Source organism: Rhinoraja longicauda, chromosome 2, assembly GCF_053455715.1.
Source record: "Rhinoraja longicauda isolate Sanriku21f chromosome 2, sRhiLon1.1, whole genome shotgun sequence".
NCBI classification, from domain to species: domain Eukaryota; kingdom Metazoa; phylum Chordata; class Chondrichthyes; order Rajiformes; family Arhynchobatidae; genus Rhinoraja; species Rhinoraja longicauda.
This window is the reverse complement of record NC_135954.1, coordinates 93,483,488-93,505,866: the sequence shown is the minus strand read 5'-3', so window position 1 is coordinate 93,505,866 and position 22,379 is coordinate 93,483,488. Positions and strand designations below refer to the sequence as shown.

Sequence of the window (22,379 nt, the reverse complement as noted above, 5' to 3'; positions counted from 1 at the left end):
CGTTTGGTCCAGATCCCTCCAAACCTGTCCTATCCACGTACCTGTCTAACTGTTTCCAAAATGTTGGGATAGTCCCTGCCTCAACTACTCTGGCAGCTTGCTCCATACACCCACCACCCTTTGTGTGAAAAAGTTACCCCTTAGAATCCTATTAAATATTTTCCGCTTTACCTTAAAACTTGCCTTCTGGTCCTCGATTCACCTATTCTGGGCAAGAGACTTGTACTTCTACCCGATCTATTCCTGTCATGATTTTATACGCCTCAATAAAATCACCCCCTCATCCTCCTGTGCTACAGGGAATAGAGTCCCAGCCTACTCAACCTCTCCCTACAGCTCAGACCCTCTAGCCCTGGCGACATCCTTGTAAATCTTCTCTGTACTCTTTCCAGCTGACAACATCTTTTCTATAACATGGTGCCCAGAACTGGAAACAATACTCTAAATGAGGGATCACCAACGTCTTACACAACTGCAACATGACCTCCCATCTTCACCACTCAATACTCGGACTGATGAAGGCCAATGTGCCAAACGCCATTTTTAACCACCCTATCTACCTGCGACTACATCTTCAAGGAACCATGCACGTGCACTTCTAGATCCCTCTGCTCTGCCATTCACTGTGTAGGTCCTGCATATTCTAGACTTCCCAAAATGCAACACCTCACATTTGTCTGTATTTAACTCCATCAACCATTCCTCAGTCCATCTGGCCAATCGATCAAGATTCTTCTGCAATTTTTCACAACCAACTTCGCTATCTGCAAAACCACCCACTTTTGTATCATCTGCAAATTTGCTAATCTTGCCGTGTACGTTCTCATCCAAGTCATTGATGTAGATGACAAACAGTCATGGGCCCTGCACCGAACCCTGAGGCACACCACTAGTCACAGGCCTCCAGTCCGAGAAGCAACCTTCCACCATCACCCTCTGCTTCCTTCCATGAAGCCAATTTTCTATCCAATTTTCTATCAGCTATCTCTCCTTGGATCCCATGTGATCTAACCTTCCAATCCCATGCGATCTAACCTAAAGTAGTTTGAATATGATGTTATTCCTCAGAGTAGAGAGATCTATAATTAATAAAACCACAAATAGGATGGGAGGATGGAGCCAAATGAGGTTAGATAGCCTCTTGGATTGTCAAGAATTTTTGGGGATAGAAGACTTTAAGCCACTCTGCCAGCAAACCAGAAGAAACCAACCTTGAATCAATTTCTTGGGCTGAATGTGCTGGCACGTTGCTGGGACACTCCGATACTTCAGTGTTAGGTAGGTGAGCTTGGCGTTTATAAGTCATAGGAACATAATTAGGCCATTCGGCCCATTAAGTCTACTCTTCCACATAATCATAGATGATCTATCTTCCCCTCTCATCCCCCTTCTCTTGCATTCTCCCCATAACCCTTGATACCCTTACTAATCAAGAATTTGTCAATCTTCACCTTGAAATTATCCAATGATTTAGCCTCCACAGCCATCTGTCGCAATAAGTTTGACAGATTCATCACCCTTTGACTAAAGAAATTCCTCCTCATCTCCTCAAGTTTTAATGAGGTCCCTCCTCCAGGAGTGTGGTTACAAGCCCACTGACTTGTGCAACATAAGTGGATTCTTGAATCTTTTTCAATATTGTTTTCCAGATGGTTTAGATTTCAGAATATAATGCAGGCCACTGCGATGTCAACATCAGGCTTCTTACAAAAGCCTTGCATTTAAGGAACAATTTCTCTTTATAAACACAATAATCCTTTTAGACCATTTATAATTTGTTTCTCCTGTCAATTTTCCCTCTTGTTTTTCTGAATGAATCGAAAGTGGTCACCTGGCAACAACCTTTGCTGTTCTGCATTTTCCCTTTTGTTGACAATGGGTCCCTTGAAAGGCACAAATTGCTGGAGTAACTCAGCGGGTCAGGCAGAATTTCTGGAGAACATGGATAAGTGCCGTTTTGGGTTGAGTCCCTTCTTCAGACTGATTGTAGGGGTGGGGGTGGGGGTGGGGGTGGGGGTGGGGGGGGGCGGTAGCGAGGAAGGAGGCTGGAAGAGAGGAGGGGCAGGATGAACATAGGCGAGTGGGATTTTTAGTCCTTTAATGTTTTTTGCTGAGGATCATAGGGTAGAGTTTCCACTCTATTGTTCGGGCGTTTGCGATCTAATTATTGTATCGACATTCTGTTATGTGCTCATTTGCGGCTTTGAAAGAGATTTTTAATTTTTTTATTTTTTTTCTTCAGAGCTAGCGCAGTAATAGTCACCTTTCAATTTGCTACGTAATTTAATTCACTAAGAAAACTAACTAGCATACGTCAATGAAGCAAAATTGTTTTGAGCTTTTTGTAAAGACCTCAGCGGTAGTAAATAGATATTCTTAATTAAAATGTTGTTTTGATGAAAAGAACATTTCCAGCTGGCACCGTGGGCTGCACAATGGCGCAGCGGTAGAGTTGCTGCATTACAGTGCCAGAGACCCGGGTTCCATCCTGACTATGGGTGCTCTTTGTATGGAGTCTGCACGTTCCCACTGTGACTGCGTCGGTTTGCTCCGGTTTCCTCCCACACTCCAAAGACGTGCAGATTTGTAGGTTAATTCGCTTCTGTAAATTCTAAATTGTCCCTCGTGTGTAGGATAGTGCTAGTGTACAGGGTGATCGCTGGTCAACGCGGACTCGGTGGGCCGAAGGGCCTATTTCCACGCTGTATCTCTAAAGTCTAAAGCTATATTAGCAAATCTGCACCAAGATGTTCCCCCACCCCTTATAATATTTCAGGGAAAAATCTTAGTAAAAAATTACATTCTGATGCTCCACTTGAGTACCTCGTATCTCGTGGAAGATTTAATGTTTTTAATTATTCAATAATTAGAAAGTAAACTTGAACCATAACATCAGTTCAGAGAACTACTGCCATTTGCTTTTGGATTCCCAACCGCACACGTAAGAGAAACTTCACCCTATATTAATTTCTGAGTAAGCTATATCGAATACGCTATACAAATAATTTTGCCTGTTTTTCTTGGAAATGCTTTCCATTACTGTGCGAATAAAACACTTGTAGGTGCACCGTACATAGGATAATCAGAGGCAACATGAAGTTTAGACACAAGGAACTGCAAATGCTGGAATCTTGCGGAAATCAAAGAGTGCCTGTGTAACTCAGTGTCCCTTTTCAGACCCGAACAAATGTAAACATAGTACTCTGTAAGATAGTATGTATATATTGTAATATATTTTACATACTTTACTTTCCTTTATCTCAACTGTAATTCTCTTCATCAATAATTTATCATTATTTAAATCGTTACATATAAAAAATCTAGGTCATTTTTCAAATAATCTCTCTTGAATTTATCATTTTCCTTTAATGTTTCCAAAAATACACCAGAACCGCTTTAAACTTTTAATTTCATTGTATAATCATTCTTTCCTGGTGTAAAAATATATACAGTATCGTGACTAGCACTCCCACAAAGTATTCCAGGATGAAAGAAGTGTCCAGTCCATTTAAGGCAGTGCCCTTCATACTGTAATGTATGTCGCACAGATTGAAACATACATACTGGGAATGGAATGGAATGGAATACTTTATTGTCTCGTGTGACTAGGCACAGTGAAATACTTTGCTTGCATACCCAATGTATACAAATAGCAGCCACCTACGGCGCTGACAAAGTTGCTAAGCACACCGGCTCCTCCTTTTGTTCTACCCTCCCCCCCCCCCAACAACGGTCCCCCGCGCCAGGTCCCCATAGTCCTTTGTTCTCCCGCCCTCCCCATTGTCCATTGTGCTCCCCCCACCTCCTCCCTCACTGCAGTCTCCCCACGCCGGGTCCTCCATTGTTCTTCCCCTCCCCCCTCAAGTCACCATGAATAATGTGAGTCACCATGAATAATGCTGCTGAGATCTGCCAGTATATTAAATAAAATGACTACCATTGTGTGCTTTGTTATATTCCTGAACCATGGAATTACGGAAACATCTGTCATATTTACAGTACAACTTGTTTAAAATTGGATTAATTCAGAAGGAGTATAAGAGGACGAGAAAACTTTTTTTTGGAAAAAGCAGAATTGGAACTCAATTAATTTTGAAGAAGTCTGATTTTCTTTTGGAAAGACATGGAGTCACTCAGCAGGAGAATGGGGATAGGTGACGTTTCAGGTCGGGTTCCTTCTTCAGAAAAAGTTTGATTTTTTAAAATTGCATAAATCTAAATTTGTAACTAAAATTTCTGAAAAATGGATAATAATGAAGTTGCAAATAGCAACCTTCCAGCATTTTTAGTCTATCTTTTACTTTTTTTTAGTTTACTTTGAAATCTTTTTTTTTGTTTGTTTTATGTTAATGGTTTAATTAGGTATTAGAAACCTAAAGGTATTAAAAATGTGCAAACAAAATACTCAACATACTAGCAAAATTGTTATGCCCCAGTCAACATAGTGTCTGTTATATTTTGCCTTTCGGCCTATCCTACGTTAGGGTGCTATGGTATCTGCTTCTTACAAGCCCGAGGGTTGCTCTCAGCTATGTTGTGCAAAGTTTTGTCATTTCTCTCAAGCTTCCCCAAACGGCTCCTGCTCCTTCTCTACTTCTGGCTGCAATGCTGTTGGCGATTTGTATTGCAGCTGTAGTCAAGTAAATGTTGGTGTGCTCAAAAATGCAGCAGCTTTTGATTAACAGATTCATCAGTGAAACGTGTGACACAATCTGGCAAAAGAATCAGAGGGGAGGTAAGTTAAACGTGGCCTATCGTTTGATAATGTGGAATGGTGGAAGCAAATTTAGAAGTAACTTTCAAAAAGGCGACTTGCAAAGGAGATATACGCGTCTTGTGGGATTAAGCAACCGAATGAAATTGATGTGACAGCTTTTTCAAAGAAGTGACGGAGGGCATGCATTAAATCGCCACCTGGGTTTCAATAGGCACAGATAAATGCTGGAGTAACTCAGTGGGTCAGGCAGCATCTCTGGAGAAATAAACAGGGCCACAGTGCACAATAATGCTATGTTGACTACAAATGTACGAAAGACATTATGTCTCTATGCACCGAGTATTCAGAATAAGGTGGACAATGCGATGGTAATTATGGAGACATGTGTGCAAGGGGGCGGGGATGGAAATTGAACATGCAGGGGTGCTCAGCATTCATGAAGGATTGACAGAAAGGGAAAAGGGGTGGAGTGGCACTGTTAAAGATAAAATCCATGCAATAGTGGAGAAACATATTCGGTCAGAGCACCATGATGTGGAATCTGTATGGGTGGAAACAAGAAACACTAGGGCAGAAAACTTTGATGAAGATTGTTTATGGACACTCAAACATTGCTTATGGACCCTCAAACATTAGCTTTGATGTAGTCCGTGCTCCAGGGCGATACAGTGGCGCAACGATAGATTTGCTGCCTTGCAGTGCTTTACAGACCAGTTCGAGTGCTGTCGGTACGGAGTTTGCACGTTCTCCCTGTGACTGTGGGTGTTTCCGATTTCCTTCCATTTGCCAAAAACATGTGGTTTGTAGGTGAATTATCCTCTGTAAATTATCCCTAGCGTGTAGGGAGTGTCCGTGGGCGTGGGGAAGAGAGTGGAAGTTTTGTTGCCTCCATCACAGTGAGGGGGTGTTTGGAGTCACTGTGATGGACGTTTGTGTTGGGGTCATGTGTCTTGTGTTCTTTTTTGTGTGTGACTGCTATGTAGTTTCGTTCGGTACCTTGGTACCGAATGACAAATAAAGCTGTTGAACTGTTGAACTGTTGAAATTGAGATATATTGAACTAGTGAGATTGGGTGATCAGGATATTGGGAGATCAGCATGGACTCGAAATGCCAAAATGCCGGTTCCTATGCTGTATCTCTAAAGTAAACCAGTTAGTGAAACAAGAGCAATAAATGTACCTGAGCTTATATTCATCTAACGTTTTAATGCGTTGTGTGGCCTTGTTGTTGCGTTAAATGGGATATTCCAAAGACATGCAGCTTTGTAGGTCAATTGACTTCTCTAAATTGTCCCTATTGTGCAGGATGGAACTAGTGTACAGTAATCACTGGTCAGTGCGGACTCAGTGGGCCTAAGGACCTGTTTCTAAGCTATATCTCTAAAAATGTAGTGTTGGTATCGGTTTGAAAATTAGAGATGCAAGTGATTACAGTGAAACTATAATTCTGGGGGACTTAGCAGACATTAAGAATGGGCAAAATAAATTAGCAATAAAACTGTAGAGGAGGAATTCCTGGAATCCACTCGTGGTGACCTTTTGGACCAATATGTTGAGAAACCAACTAGAGAAACAGGCAATCCTTTGGATATTGTGCAATAAGAAATGATTAATATATTTTTTTTATTACTGAGTTCCTTGAGAAATAGTGATCAAAACATTGTAGGATTTTTCATTGTGAGAAAGTGAGAGAGTTTATTCTAAACCTAACTAAATGAAACTATCAAGTATGAAACAAAAGTTGGTTTTCATCAATTGGGGAGCATTGTTTAAAATGGTGGCAGTTGATAAACAATGACAAACTTTAAAGAACATGTGAATTACAGGAGAGACGCAAGGAACTGCAGATGCTGATTTACAAAAAGAAATACAAAGTGCTGGAGCAACTCAGCCGGCCGGGCAATATCTCTGGTGAACATGGATTGGCAAAGTTTCAGTTTGAGAGCCTTCTTCAGACTGATTGTGATGGGGGGAAGAAAGTTGGATGAGAGGTGGGGGCAGGACAAAGCCTGGCAAGTGAGGGGGTTCTGATTGGTAGATGGTTGGACAAAGACCAGACATGAAAAAAGACAAAATGCTGGAGGAACTGAGCTGGTCAGGCAGCATTTCTGAGGTCATGGATAGGTGACATTTCCAGTTAAGACCTCTTCAGATGTTATTCCATTGAATTACAACAATTGTTCATTCCTGCCCAGCACAAAAATATATAGTAGCGAAATTGTAACAAGAGTTTTGGGATAGCATTCGATTCAAGAAGGAGAAACGTAAAATGGGAATAAAATGTAGCAAACAGGATGGTGGGCAGTTTAGAACATAGAACAATGCAGGGGTGCGGCACGATGGCGCAGTTACTGCCTTATAACGCAAGAGATCCGGGTTCGATCTTGACTACAAGTGCTGTCTGTACAGAATTTATACGTTCTCCCTGTGACCGTGTGGGTTTTTCCCAGGTGCTCCGGTTTCCTCCCACATTCCAAAGACATGCAGCTTTGTAGGTTAATTGGCTTCTATAAATTGTCTCCGGTGTGTCAGATAGTGCTAGCATACGGGGATCGCTGGTCGGCGCGGACTCGGTGGGCCGAAGGGCCTGTTTCTGCGCTGTATCTCTAAACTGTCTCGCTAAACTAAATACAGCACAGGAATAGGCCCTTCGGCCCACAATGTCTGTGCTGAACATGTTGCCAAGTTAAACAAATCTCCTCTGTCTGCCTATCCCTCCATTCTGCCAAGCTCTTGTTGAATGGTGGAGTAGACTCCATGGCTGATTGGTCTATTTTTTTAAACCACGTTTTCATGTTTCTGATTAATGTAAGAAGAGTGCAAGATTGCTGAAAATATTTTAACAGTCACATAAGCAGTGGATCTGAGTACTGGAGGATGGTACAGGATCTGGAGGATGGCATATGTTATCCCAGTGTTCAAAAGAAGGAATGAGCCACGACTGGCAATTATAGATCAATTAGCCTAACATCTGTAGTGGGGAAAATACACAAGAGCATTACAGACACGCCATCAGTGCTTATCTAAAGAGCACAAATGGCATAAGGAGTGTCTATGTGGATTTTGAAATAAAGCTCATGATTTGTTAATTTACTGGAGATAACAGTATTAATGGATGATTTCTATCCAGTGGATATAATTCGCCTCAATTTTCAGAAAGCAGTTAATGAAATTCCTGCCTGGATTCTTGCCTGCTGCCCAGCTGCTTCCAGTGGTGGGGAATGTTTCTCCATGGGCGAAGATCAGGATTAAGTCATGTATCCGATTTTAATGCACTGTCAGAAGCCGCAAAACAAAATGAGAAAATGTCTCAAATCACTGACATGATGTCATATCGCACAATGTCAGAAATGTTAACAAACTGAGTGTTAGTTTGTGGTTGTATTGCTTTTGGCCTCTTTTTCTGTACCTGTCTTGTCTTTTAATGTTTTTTTTTTTTAAAAGCATATGCTGGAGTAACTCAGTAGGCCAGGCAGCATCTCTGGAAGACACAGATAGGTGACGTTTCGGGCCCTGACTGAAGAAGAGTCTGAAGAAGGGTCTTGACTCAAAACGTTGCCTATCCATGCCTTCCAAAGTTGCTGCCTGACCCGCTGAGTTACTCCAGCACTTTGTTTTTTATTGTAAATCAGCATCTGCAGCTCCACGTGTCTACTTGTCTTTTAATAATATTGACTAGGGGTGAAGTAGACATGAAAAACCTACTCATAATGTAATAACAAGGAACTACAGATTCTGGCTCACCCAAGAAAGACACAAAATGGTGGAGTAACTCAGCGGGTCAGTAGCATCTCTGAAGAACATGGATGGGTGTCGTTTTGGGTTGGGACCCTTCTTCACACTAAAAAAACCTAATGTTATGCTTCCAGTTTTGTCTCATATTTAAAAATACACACCACATTTTTCCCATGCTGCCATTTTCCATACTTAGGTGAAAAGGACTGAAGATAGCAAAAAGAATGATTTGAGGTGATAAAACCATTTGTGTGAAATGGGTCTGTTTTCTCTGAGAGTAAGAAAGGAAGTCATTAAAAAGAGATACTTGTAATTTTCTTACCCAGAAAGTCTTTGTAGTTTAATTTATTTATTGTCAGAGATACAGTGAATTGCTTGTTCTGCATGCTGTCCACTTGTAATACTATGGATGAGTCCAATAGATCCTCTTCTGGAACAGCATGCAGAGAGTCGTCAGATTCTGGTGCCATCTTGCAATTTGCGAGTCTCTGAAAAGGCTGAGCTTAGCCCAAGGAGATTTACAATTTCTCATTTAATCACTTTAAGGCCCGGTGACCTGGCGGTACTAGATCGGTGAAGTAAGGATCGGCCTGGCCCAGTGTGGTGCCTCGACTGAAAACCATTCAAATTTATACCCTTGCCAGAGTATCAAAATGGCACTCGTGACATCCATGGTGACCTCTGGTGTTCGATAAGGATCTGTTTTTGGCACCTTCTCATTTCACAACTCAGTGTTTCTCATCTACAACACCAAACAAAAACATGGTGACAGCTTCCATACCTGTATAGATTACATCTACCTCCATCTCTCCACCAATTCTGACTCCCAGGTGTCAGAAATGTTAGGAATGGAAAATTCCTCCAACTACATCTAGGAAATGCTGAACCCATCATTCTCTGTCTTGTCGGGATGCATCACAGTATGGTTTGGGAACAGTTCCATCCAAGACCGCAAGAAATTACAGAGAGTTATGGATGAAGGCCAGACCATCAGGCAAACCAGCGTCCCTTCCATAGACTCAATCTACACTTCACGCTGCCTCTGCGCTTTATCCTGTATCTGTACACTTTTGATGGCTCGACTATAATATATAGTCTTTTCGCTGTCTGGATAGCACACAACAAAAGCTTTTCACTGCACCTCCGTACACGTGACAATAAGCTAAACTAAACCCCACTGACACTATTTCTACCTGGCAACTGACACTGAATCAGTTTTTTATACCTCGGTGGCATTTGACTGTGAGATGTTATTAGGAGCATATGTCTGCGGCATCATTACGACTGCTTTCTTCATAAAGTCGCCTACTCTACCTCTTACCTCAGCTGTTATGCTGCTGAAATCATCAAGTATACTGTTATTACCTCTGGACTCAACTATCCTGATGAACGTCTGACTGGCATGACTATCCGTAAATGTATAACCATCTAAATGCTTGCTTTCAAGAGCCCTAGAGAGATACAGTATGGAAACAGGCACTTCAAAACAGAGAATCAACGACAATTAGCAAATACCCATCCATGTCTTTTTTTTACACCTGATCTTGTTTGTCCGACACTTCTGTGGTTGTTGACAAGCCAAATTTTGAGCAAAGTTTTAAATCTCTCCTATTTTCTCTGCAATTTCCATTTATCTGTAATATAGAGCGTAGAACAGTCTGTTCATAGCTCAAGAACAGACCCTTCAGTCCACAATGTCTGTGCAAAACATGATGCCAGGACCATCGCTTATCTACCTGCACATAACCCATATCCCTCCATTCCCTGCATATCCATATGCCTGTCCAAAAATATTTTAAGTGCCACTTACCTATCTGCTTTAACCACCATCCCCGGCAGCACATTCCTGGCACTCACCACCCTCTGTATAAAAAAAACTTGCCCCGCACATCTCCTTTAAACTTTGCCCCTCTCACCTTAAAGCTATGCCCTCTAGTATTTGATTTTTCCATCCTGGGAAAAAGATTCTGACTAGCGACACAGTTATCTCAAATAACGCTGGCCTCTTGAGCTTACCCATTGTTAATTACAGCCAAAGAAAGATACAAAATGCTGGAGTAACTCAGCGTTTCAGTCAGTATCTCTGGAGGACATGGAGAGGTGATGTTTCAGGTTGGGACCCATCTTCAGACACCTTGTCTAGGCCACTGCTGCTAAGGCCCAAGTTTCTAGAACCCCCTCTTTAAATGTACCTAGTTTTTAAATTTGCCTCCTTTAATATGTCCTTTATAACCCACCTATTTTGGTCACTTGCATTTACATTTGCGTCTATGGCTCAGAGCCAATTTTTACTTGATTACACTACTCTGAGGAGCCATGAAATGACACTCTTAAGTACATTATATAAATGACAGTTATTGGTGATGTTCTTATTGGTACAATTTGTTATTTTTAATATTATAGGGAGAGTGGATAATATTGATTTTTTAAAAATTATAGCACTTTGTCCAGTTGAGTGCAACCAGCGCTTGTAGAAATCAAATTCAAAACGAATCCACAGATGCAGAGGTCATGATATTTATGGGAGTAGAGGGGGAACCAAAAGCTAGAAAACCTTGCAGAAAAGACAAGTGGCTGGACACCCAGCTGAATTTTAACAACAGGGTCTCATTCATATCGATCTAGTACATTCCCCTTTCTGAGGACGAGATTAGAGTTTAGAGATACAATGCAGAAACGGGCCCTTTGGCCCACCAAGTCCGCTCAGATTAGCAATCATCCCGTACACTAACACTATCCTACATACTACGGGACAATTTACAATTTTACCAAAGCCAATTAACCTCCAAACCTGTATGTCTTTGGAGTGTGGGAGGAAGTCAGGGTGCCCAGAGAAAACCCACACGATCACATGGAGAACGTACAAACAAAATTATAAATTGTCCATAGTGTGTTCGATGGTTCTAGTGCACAAGGTGATCGCTGGTCGGCCTGAAGGGCCTGTTTCTGTCCTGTATCTCTAATGTCTAAAGTCTGAAAAATATAGGGATGGATCAAAAATAAATGATGGGAAGCAAATTTCTTTAGAATAAGTCAGGATCTGGCTAATGTTCTTCTTGCGTTTGAGGCAGCAGAAGTTATGTAACGCCCTCCAGGCGCTGTAGCCAGTGCAATGTGCTGTTGTTAAGGGCCATGAGGTCTACCCCTCCACCAGGGGGATGGAGGACAGTGCCGTCAAAAATGACGTGCTGCGCTGTTTGTTGGTCTGCTCCACACACGCAGGCTGCTGATGAATGCAACCCCCAACGATGCATGTTGGCATTGAACCGGCCGACCCCTGTGCGGAGCCGGTTCAGGGCGACCCACTCTTTGTGGGGCATGTCTGAGCCGGGTGGGGCTGTGGTGTTCGGTGCGACAGTGAATTGAGGAGGTCGCGATGTCTGTTCCCAGCTGGTTCTCCATGCTCCTAGTATGTTGAAACCGGAGCCACAGAGGGTCGCTGTGTGATGGGAGAAAGGGTGACGAGATGACAGGCGTTGAGGTTCCAGCTGCTGTGAATCCTGGGCGAGGTGGTGCAAAAGGATGTTTGGCGTCCGATGGGGCCTTGCACACCAGCCTATGAGTGAAGAACTCTCTGCGAAGCTTGGCGGGTGCGATACCTGTGAACCGTCGGAGTAGGGCGTAGGCTGCCATACTCAGCGGCACTGTACACGAGTGCAAGAGCACTGGTTCGGAGAGTAGATGTCCTAGAGCCCCATGACGATCCAGCCAAGCAACGCAGGAGATTGTTCCGTGCCGAGACTTTAGCACGGAGAGCTTCAAGGTGTTGTTTGTAGGTCAGCTGCCGATCTAGTTTCACACCGAGGTATGTAGGAAATGGGTTAGAGGGTAGGGGTAACCCATTGAGGGTGACGGTTAGCTGGCGTTGAGCTTCCTTGTTGTTCAGGTGAAAGGCCATTGTGGTGGTTTTTGAAACACTCAGTTTTAGTCTCCAGTTTTAGTCTTAAGGTAGCCTGGAGTTCCATAAAGTTCCATATCCTCCACATTTGACCAACTCCTGTCCGAGTGCAGTAGGGCCAAGTCTCCTGTCCGAGTGCAGTAGGGCCAAGACATACTGGCGCAACGTCGTGCGTGGCAGAACGCTGATATAGAGATTGAAGAGCATGGGGGCCAGTACCGAGCCTTGGGGGACTCCGTTTCTTAGGCGTCGCAGTTGGCTAGTTTGTCCGTCGCTGGTCTTGAGAACAAAACTGCGGTTGGCAAGGATGTTGGCAAGGAACCGCACTATGTTGACTGGGATCATCCAAACCTAGCTACTGTAGCAGAGCCACTGAGCAGGTTGACAAGGAAGAATGTGCACTTTGTGTTTGGTCCAGAACAAAGAACTGCACTTCAGATGTTGACACAGAGATTGCTGAGTACCCATCTATTGGGATACTATGATCCAAAGGCACCAGCCCAAGTTAGACAATAGACAATAGGAGCAGGAGTAGGCCATTCGGCCCTTCGAGCCAGCACCGCCATTCAATATGATCATGGCTGATCATTCTCAATCAGTACCCCGTTCCTGCCTTCTCCCCATACCCCCTGACTCCGCTATCCTTAAGAGCTCTATCTAGTTCTCTCTTGAATGCATTCGGAGACTTGGCCTCCACTGCCTTCTGAGGCAGTGAATTCCACAGATTTACAAAGTTATTGCAGATGCAAGTCCAGTAGGGCTAGGAGGGGTACTTGCACAGAAGCATGGGGGACAGTCGAGAGTCATAGCGTATGCGAGCAGGTCATTAACGGAAGTAGAAAGAAGATATCTCCAGACAGAAAAGGAGGCTTTGGCTTTGGTGTAGTGATGTGAACATTTTCATGCGTACCTGTATGGCATCGAGTCTGAGTTATGGGCAGACCACAAACCGATGGAGACAATCTACTCCCCTCGATCCAAATTGTGTGCCCGGATTGAAAGGTGGATGCTCAGACTCCAACAGAACAAATACAGAGTGATCCACATCGCTGGAATGAACCATAGAGCTGACTCATTATCCAGATTGCTGAAGGTAGACAAGCTGCAAGGGCCTACACTGGAGACAGAAGCAGAATCATTTGTAAGGTTTGGCGCAGTACACTCTACACCAAGAGCAACAAGAACAAGGGAAATAGAAGAAGAGTCGGACAAGGATCTAGAGTCACAAGATGTTAGAGAGTGGATCCAAAGACGTGATTAAGAGGAAAGTCCACACAGGACATGTGCAGCTATCAGAGATTAACTATGCACAATTGGAAGGTGTGTGCTGAGAGGAAACATGATCATAGTGCCAACAAAGCTGAGATCAAGAATGATCGAGTTGGCTCACAAAGGACATTTAGGAATTGTTGAAACTGAGGGCTAGCGGAATCAAGGGGGTATGGGGAGAAGGCAGGAACGGGGTACTGATTGTGGATGATCAGCCATGATCACATTGATTGGCGGTGCTGGCTTGAAAGACCAAATGGCCTACTCCTGCACCTATTGTCTATGTATCTATGTATCTATACAGATCAGAATCCAGTACGGAGGCAGTGGACAGACCAAAACGTCAGAGAAGACCACCCAAGAGATACGAGGTCTATGAGATGTGTTGACACGTGAAAATTATGCGTTATCCATGTAACGAACGCCTTATTCTAAATGGTGTTGGAATTTTCAGTTTACAATGTGATGATGTTTTTTTTGTTTGATAAAGGAGGGATGTCGTGGTAACTGACGTCGTGTTTAAATGTATCACTTATTACCATGAGTCAGAAAGGTCAGAGGACACGTGTTGCCACGAAGTAAAGGAATGGCGGATGAATAAACCAAAGCCTTTATGTTGAGTGTCCTTGAAGTGTGTTTATTACATTCGGATCCAGGCGAGGATCTGACAGATATGACAGTGCTAGAAAGGGTACAGAGGAGATTCACACAAGGACATTGCCTGAATGCAGCGTCTCAGTTATGAATAGAGACTGGAGAAGCTAGTCTCTATTCATAACTGAGACGCTGCATTCAGGCAATGTCCTTGTGTGAATCTCCTCTGGAGAAGCTAGGTCTGTTCTCCCTGGAGTGTGGGAGGTTAAGAAGGGATATGATTGAAGTAAAGTCGAGTAAAGAAGGGGATAGATAGAATAGAATCCTTTCCCCATATCAGAGATGGACAGAACAAGATGCCATAAATCTAGGATCAGGGAGAAGAGATTGAGAGGTGCTATGAGGGGAACTTTCTTTACCCAGACAATGATGAGTAGCTGGCAGGTACTGTCTATGAAAATGGTTGAATCTGGCTTAAGTTGTTACTAGATGAGCGCTTGAATTACTTAGGCATAGAAGATTAGGGGCCAAGTGTTGGGAGAAGGGATTAGGGCAAATGGGTGCCCACTGGTCAGCGTGGATATGGTTTGCCGAATAGCCTGTTTCTATTCTCTATGTCTCAATGATTCTATGACTTCAGGCATTTGGCCCACATTCCTCTACATCTGTCCTATCCATGTACCTGTCTAAATGTTTTTTAAACATTGCAATAGTCCCTGCCTCAACTACCTCCTCCGGCAGCATGTTCCATACACCCACCACCCTTTGTCTGACAAAATTACCTCTAAAGTTCCTGTTAAATCTTTCCCCTCTCACCTTAAACCTATGTCCTCTGATTCTCGATTCCCCTACTCTGGGCAAGAGATTCAGTGCGTCTACCTGATCGATTCTTTTCATGATTTTGTACATTTCTATAAGATCATCCCCTCATATTCCTGCGCTCCAAGAAATGGAGTCCTAGACTGCTCAACCTCTCCCTATAGTTCATGCCCTTGAGTTTGGCAACACCCTGGTATATCTTTTCTGCACCCTTTCCAGCTGGACAACATCTTTCCTACAACATGGTGCCCAGAACTGAACATAATACTCTTAAATGCAGCCTCCCCAAGTCTTATATCACTGCAGCATGGCCTCCCAACTTCTGTACTCAATACTCTGACTAATGGAAGCCAATGTGCCAAAAGCCTTTTTGATCACCCTATCTACCTGTGATGCCACTTTCAACAAACTATGTACCTGCAGATGCTGCCTGACCCACTGAGTTACTCCAGCATTGTGTTTATTGCTCAAGATTCCAGCATCTGCAGTTTTGTGTGTTCCTTGGACCATTTTGTGTCAGTTGAGCCCCAACTCTCCACAACAGGACATTCAGATGTCCTCATGTTTGCTGCCCTAAAACTTGTGGGACACCTTTGCCCCATATATACCGATCCTATTTCCTTCTATCATTGGGTTTTAATCGTATATTAGGAAATAAAGCCCCAAGACAGCACCACTAGTATTAGTTTTACAAAAGCATTCTGCAGGGGATATAGTGAAGCTGTGGTGTATAAATAGCAATTGAAAGCACGATGAATGTTTCATGTACCATGTTGACAGTAACCTGTGGTTCCTAACTCTTTCCACTGTTGGAATTGACTGCACACACTGGGTCTTATCATAGAGGTCTTTATCAATCCTTCTTCTTTGTTAATCTGTGTTTCAATTAGATACTCATTCAGCTCTGAAAAACACGCATTATATTAGAAAATATAGTCAGGATCGAACCCGGGTCTCTGGTGCTGTAAGGCAGCAACTCTACCACTGCGCCATTGTGCCGCCCCTTAATATTAGTCAAGTCAAGTCAAGTCAATTTTATTTGTATAGAACATTTAAAAACAACCCACGTGGACCAAAGTGGTGTACATCAGTTCAGGTACTAAGAAACGAACATACAATGGCACACAAACATAACAGCACATACATAAACAGTTCACAGCGCCCCCTCAGAAGGCCTCAAGCGCTAGGGAGTAGGAATAGGTTTTGAGCCTGGACTTAAAGGAGTCGATGGAGGGGGCAGTTCTGATGGGGAGAGGGATGCTGTTCCACAGTCTAGGAGCTGCAACCACAGCTATCGCAGGGGAAAGAATGAAAGAAAAAACTAATTGGGGCTTAAAACTCGGTTGCGCAGTGCAATATTCTCACTTTTCCCGCCTTTAAAGGCAGTTCCATACAGGTAGCATCCTCTGCATGAAGTAATTGCCCCTCAGGTCTCTTTTGAATCTTTCCTTTCTCTACCTTAAACCTATGCCCTGCTGTTCTGGAATCCTCTACAGTGGGAAAAGACTGTGATCATTCGCCTTATTTATAGCTCTCATGATTTTGTCTATCTTTTCAGTTTAGTTTAGATTAGAGATACAGCGAGGAAACAGGCCCTTCGGCCCAGCGAGTCAGTGCCGACCGGTGATCCCAGTACACTAGCACTATCTTATGCACACGAGGGACAACTTACAATTTTACCAAGCCAATTAGCCTACAAACCTGTACGTCTTTGGAGTGTGTGAGGAAATCAGAGATCCTGGAGAAAACTTACGCAGGTCATGGGGAGTATGTACAAACTCGGTATAGACTGCACCCGTAGTCAGGATAGAACCCAGGTTTCTGGCGCTGTAAGGCAGCAACTCTACTGTGGTACCATCGTGCTACCCTCTCTGCAAGGTAATTCCTCAGCCTCCAGGGATAACAGTCCCAGCCCATCCAGCCTCTCCATATTCAAGCCCTGATTCTGGTAACATCCTGGTGATTTTTTTTCTGCAGTGTTTCCCGCTTAATGACATCCAGGGTGATCAGAACTGCGCTCCCTATTCCAAATATGGTCGCAGGTGTAGAATGAGACCCCATCTCTTGTACTCAGTACCCCAACTAGTGAATGCAAGCAGGCCAAACACCTTCTTCACCATCCTGTTTACCTGTGTGGCTGATTATCTATCCTATCTATGACTCTCATCATTTTATGTGCCTCTATTGGGTTCATAAGTTCATAAGTTTTAGGAGCAGAATTATGCCATTCAGGCCATCAAGTCTAATCCAACAATTCAATTATGGCTGATCTATCTTTCCCTCAAAACCCCATTCTCTGGCCTTCTCCCCATTACCCTTGACATCATGAAGACAGTGTACACAAAAGATTTGTTGACACCTAAAATAAGTTGGACAGACTTTTGCCATGCACCCATTTAGCAACCTAGACTACTGGAGGAGCCCTGAAAGAAGAGCTATTGTCAAAGCTTATGACATCTACAAAGTGTTGCAGGGCCCTGCCTCCAAGTAGCTGGGGATCAGGGGTTAGAACAAGAAGAGAGAAAGAAGATTGATGTGGATGTTGTCAGAACTCGAGGACCTGAGCTATAGGGAGAGGTTGGACAGTCTAGGACTTATTCCTTGCAGCGCAGGAGGCTGAGGGGTGAACTTCTAGGTGTGTGTAAAATCATGAGAGGAATAGATAGGTGAATGCATAGAATCTTTTACTGAGAGTAGGGGAATCCAGGTCATGAGAGGGGCAAGATTTAACAGGATTTTTTTCATTTCAGAAGGTGGTGTATTATGGAACAAGCTACTAGAGGAGGTAGTTGAGGCAGGTACTATCACAGCTTGGACAGGTACATGGATAAACTCAGGTAAATGGCTCTAGCTTAGATGGGGCATTTTAGGCGGCATGTATAAGTTGAACTGAAGGGCCTGTTTCTGTGCTCTGACTATGACGAAATCCAGCCAGCTTTTACTATCTGTGCCAACATTACTAGTGGGTAAAACTGACAGTGTCCTCTGCTGTCCATATGCACTGTTAATATCGAAAAGCAGAAGTTATTGTCAGTAGTAGCCTGCTGCAGAATTTGCCAGTAGAATTAACATAGAAATCACTCCTTTGAGGTGAACAAACTATTTATACACTACTCTTGCTTGAGGACCAATTAAAAAAAACTTGTCTTGATCAAGCAGGAGTAATTGAGATTTTAATAGTGCGTTAAGGCTCAATTATTGCTGAACATCTTCCAAGCTCATAAAATATAATTTTACAAACGTGCCGCTCACTCCATTAACAGGAAATAAGGATGTTGCAGATATAATAATAAAAATGTAAACATAGAATTTTGTTATTTATGTTTCCCCCTTAATCTTGCCGGTATATTTATTTATTTTTCTGCACAGAGATTTTTATGTCCTGCTTTTTAATTCCTGCTTTGCCTTCTATTCAAATTAATCAGTCTAATGGGTTAAATAGGTTTGCTCCTAATCCAGTTTATAGTCCAACATATCCTGTATAAAGCTGCCAATTTCAGTTTGATTGTGGGGGAGAGAAGGTCTGCTGAAGCTTTGCGGGGGGGGGGGGGGGGGGTGGGGTGGGGTCTTGTGAGTATGAGTTGACCATCAACCGTTCATTTACTGTAATTCTACACTAATTCTATTACATTCTGCCCACAGTCCTATGAACACTACCTCCCCCCCACCCCCACCTACCTCCAAGTTAATTTCTACCACTCACCTTCCAACTAGTGGTAATTTACAGTGCCCAGTTAGCCTACCAACCCACATAGAATATCGTGCAATACAGCATAGGAACAGCCCCTTTGTCTCACAGTGTTCATGCTGAGCATGATGCCGAGACCAACTCCGATCTGCTTGCATATAGTCCATATTCCACCCATTCCCTGCATTTAGACTTTAGACCTGAAACGTCACCTATCCAGGTTCTTCAGGGATGCTTACTGACTTGCTGAGTTATTTCATGCATGTTGTGCCCTTTTGTATATTAACCAGCATCTATTGGGATATGAGGTCTGAAGAAGGGTCTCGACCCAAAACGTCACCCATTCCTTCTCTCCAGAGATGCTGCCTGCCTCGCTGAGTTACTCCAGCATTTTGTGTCTACCTTCTACAATATGAGATTTGTTGCAGATAATCCCCGAAGTACTATGTTCATAAAAGAAGCTTTTGTGTGAACAGTGAAGCTTAGTATGATTTTATAGTGGTGCAATTTAAATCTACTTGAAGCACAAAGGTGGTGTTTATCTTGGTGTCAAAACTCATTTCTTAATACAGAGGAGATGCTCAGACTGTGGGCAAGTGACGTATTGTGGCCTTCAGTAGGTGCTGTTGAGATTCATTGGATAATAAATATTGCCAGCGTGTGACAAAAAGACCAAACCTTACGATTTTGTTTGCGGCAGCATCGAAGCCTGTTGCAAAATATAGGGAGTCATAATTGTAAATGCAAAGAGTTGCACAGCAATAGGGGTGAAGAGATGAATGAGGCAGTGGTGAGCAATCAAATAGATTTGCTCTCACATGAAAAGAATGGTCAATAAAACATTGGTGTCTGCCTTGACTAAGTTATAGTACGTTCCTTCTGAGTTCATGCTTCAAGTCCCTCTCCAGAAATATGAATGTAACGTGGGCTGACCCATATGTGCAGTGCTGAAAGAGTGCTTTAGTGTTGGAACTCTTGGCATTCAGATCAGCCATTACATTCTCCGCCCTTTCGGCAGGCAATAAGAAATCTCATGGCACTAATGAGAAAACAGCAGGTTAGTTCTTCCAGTGTGCTGACTGATTTTTATTTTTCAATCAACCCTAAAAGAACAGATTAAATGGCCTTTTATTGCATCTCTGCCCACGAGACTTGGTCCTCTGCAAAACTGACTACAGCATTTGTCTCCTTGACAATAGAAACGCTATCAAATTGCTTCAGGAAATGCACTGGGGTGGTGAAAGGTCTGTGAATGTGTTTGTTTTTCCCTTTCCCTCTCCTGCCTCCCCTCCCCCCCCCCCTTCTCTATTATCATCAATTACCAAGTCAGATGCCACATAGGATGTGACAGACTAACTATGGGTATCACAAAATGCTAGAGTAACTCAGCAGGTCAGGCAGCATCTAGGAGAGAGGGAATGGGTGATGTTTCGGGTCGAGACCCTTCTTCAGACTGATGTCAGGGGGGCGGGACAAAGAAAATAAATAGGTGGAGACAGGAGACAGGGGGAGGGGAAGAGAGGGACAGAGGAACTATCTAAAGTTGGAGAAGTCAATGTTCATACTGCTGGGCTGCAAGCTGCCCAAGCGAAATATGAGATGCTGTTCCTCCAATTTCCGGTGGGCCTCACTATGGCACTGGAGGAGGCCCATGACAGAAAGGTCAGACTGGGAGTGGGAGGGGAAGTTGAAGTGCTCAGCCACTGGGAGATCAGGTTGGTTAAGGTGTTGAGCGAAACGATCGCCGGGCCGGCGCTTGGTCTCGCCGATATAGAGAAGTTGACATCTAGAGCAGCGGATACAATAGATGAGGTTGGAGGAGATACAGTCTCCATAAACAGAACTGTCCTGGCAGACCCATTGTTTCTGCCTGTTCATGTCCCACCAAACGTATTTCCACCTACCTCAACTCCATCCTATCCCTCCCTGGTCAAATCCCTCCCCACCTACATCCATGACACCTCACATGCTCTCCGTCTCCTCAATAACTTCTGGTTTCCATGCCCCCACTCCCTCATCTTTACCATGGATGTCCAGTCACTCTACACTTCCATCCCCCACAAGGACGGTCTTGCAGCCCTCCGTTTCTTCCTCAACCGTAGAACTAGCCAATCCCCATCTACTAACACTCTCCTCCGCCTAGCAGGGCTGGTTCTTATCCTTAACAACTTCTCCTTTGACTCCTCCCACTTCCTCCAAACCAGAGGCGTAGCTATGGGCACTAGCATGGGCCCTAGCTATGTCTGCCTCTTTGTCGGGTACGTCGAACTATCCCTGTTCCAGACGTACACTGGCCCCATCCCCGAACTCTACATCCGCTACATTGACGACTGCATTGGTGCTACCTCTTGTACCCATGCAGAACTCACTGACTTCATACATTTCACCACCAATTTCCATCCTGCTCTTAAATATACTTGGACTATCTCCGACATCTCCCTACCATTTCTGGACCTCACCATCTCCATCACAGGAGACAGACTAGTGACTGACATCTACTACAAACCCACTGACTCCCACAGCTATCTGGACTACACTTCTTCCCACCCTGACTCCTGCAAAAAGTCTATCCCCTACTCCCAATTCCTCCGACTACGCCGCATCTGCGCCCAGGATGAGGTGTTTCACACTAGGGCATCAGAGATGTCCTCATTCTTCAGGAAACGGGGCTTCCCCTCTTCCATTATAGATGAGGCTCTCACTAGGGCCTCCTCTATATCCTGCAGCTCCGCTCTTGCTCCCCCTCCCCCCATTCGTAACAAGGACAGAATCCCCCTTGTCCTCACCTTCCACCCCATCAGCCAGCGTATCCAACAAATCATCCTCTAACATTTCCGTCACCTCCAACGGGACCCCACTACTGGCCACATCTTCCCATCTCCTCCCCTTTCTACGTTCCGCAGAGACCGTTCCCTCCGTAAAACCCTGGTCCACTCGTCCCTTCCTACCCAAACCATCCCTTCCCCGGGCACTTTCCCCTGCAACCGCAGGAGATGCAACACCTGTCCCTTTACCTCCCCCCTCAACTCCATCTAAGGACCCAAACAGTCTTTCCAGGTGAGACAGAGGTTCACCTGCACCTCCTCCAACCTCATCTATTGTATCCGCTGCTCTCGATGTCAACTTCTCTACATCGGTGAGACCAAACGCAGGCTCGGCAATCGTTTCGCCCAACACTTTCGCTCAGTCCACCTTAACCAACCTGACCTGCTGAGTTACTCCAGCATTTTGTGATACCTACGATTTGTACCAGAATCTGCAATTATTTTCCTAGACTAACTATGGATAATGTTTGAAGCATCCAATATGAAGTTTTCTTTAGCTGTTAACAGCCCAGGTTATAAACCTAATGAAATTAAATGGGAAAAATTGAGTTTTTAAAACCTTACTTTTTGTTGTGCCATCTGTGCGTTGGAAATTAATAGACGTCTCATTCACATTTAGTAAGCTTAAAAGAGAATGGGATGCAACATTATCAAAGCAGCACATTGATACAGCGGTAGAGTTGCTGCCTTACAGAGCCAGAGACCCGGGTTCGATCCTGACTACGGGTGCTGCCTGTACAGAGTTTGTACATCCTCTCCGTGAGCTGCGTGGGTTTTCTCCGGGTGCTCCGGTTTCCACCCACACTCCAAAGACATACAGGTTTGCAGGTTAA

At 43.9% G+C, this 22,379-nt stretch overlaps 1 protein-coding gene across 2 annotated transcripts in view; it reads left to right on the top strand.

Annotated features, from left to right (window-relative positions):
• The window catches only part of xylb (xylulokinase homolog (H. influenzae)), a 219,325-nt gene that overhangs the window by 99,339 nt on the left and 97,607 nt on the right, over positions 1 to 22,379 (top strand). The window lies entirely within an intron of this gene.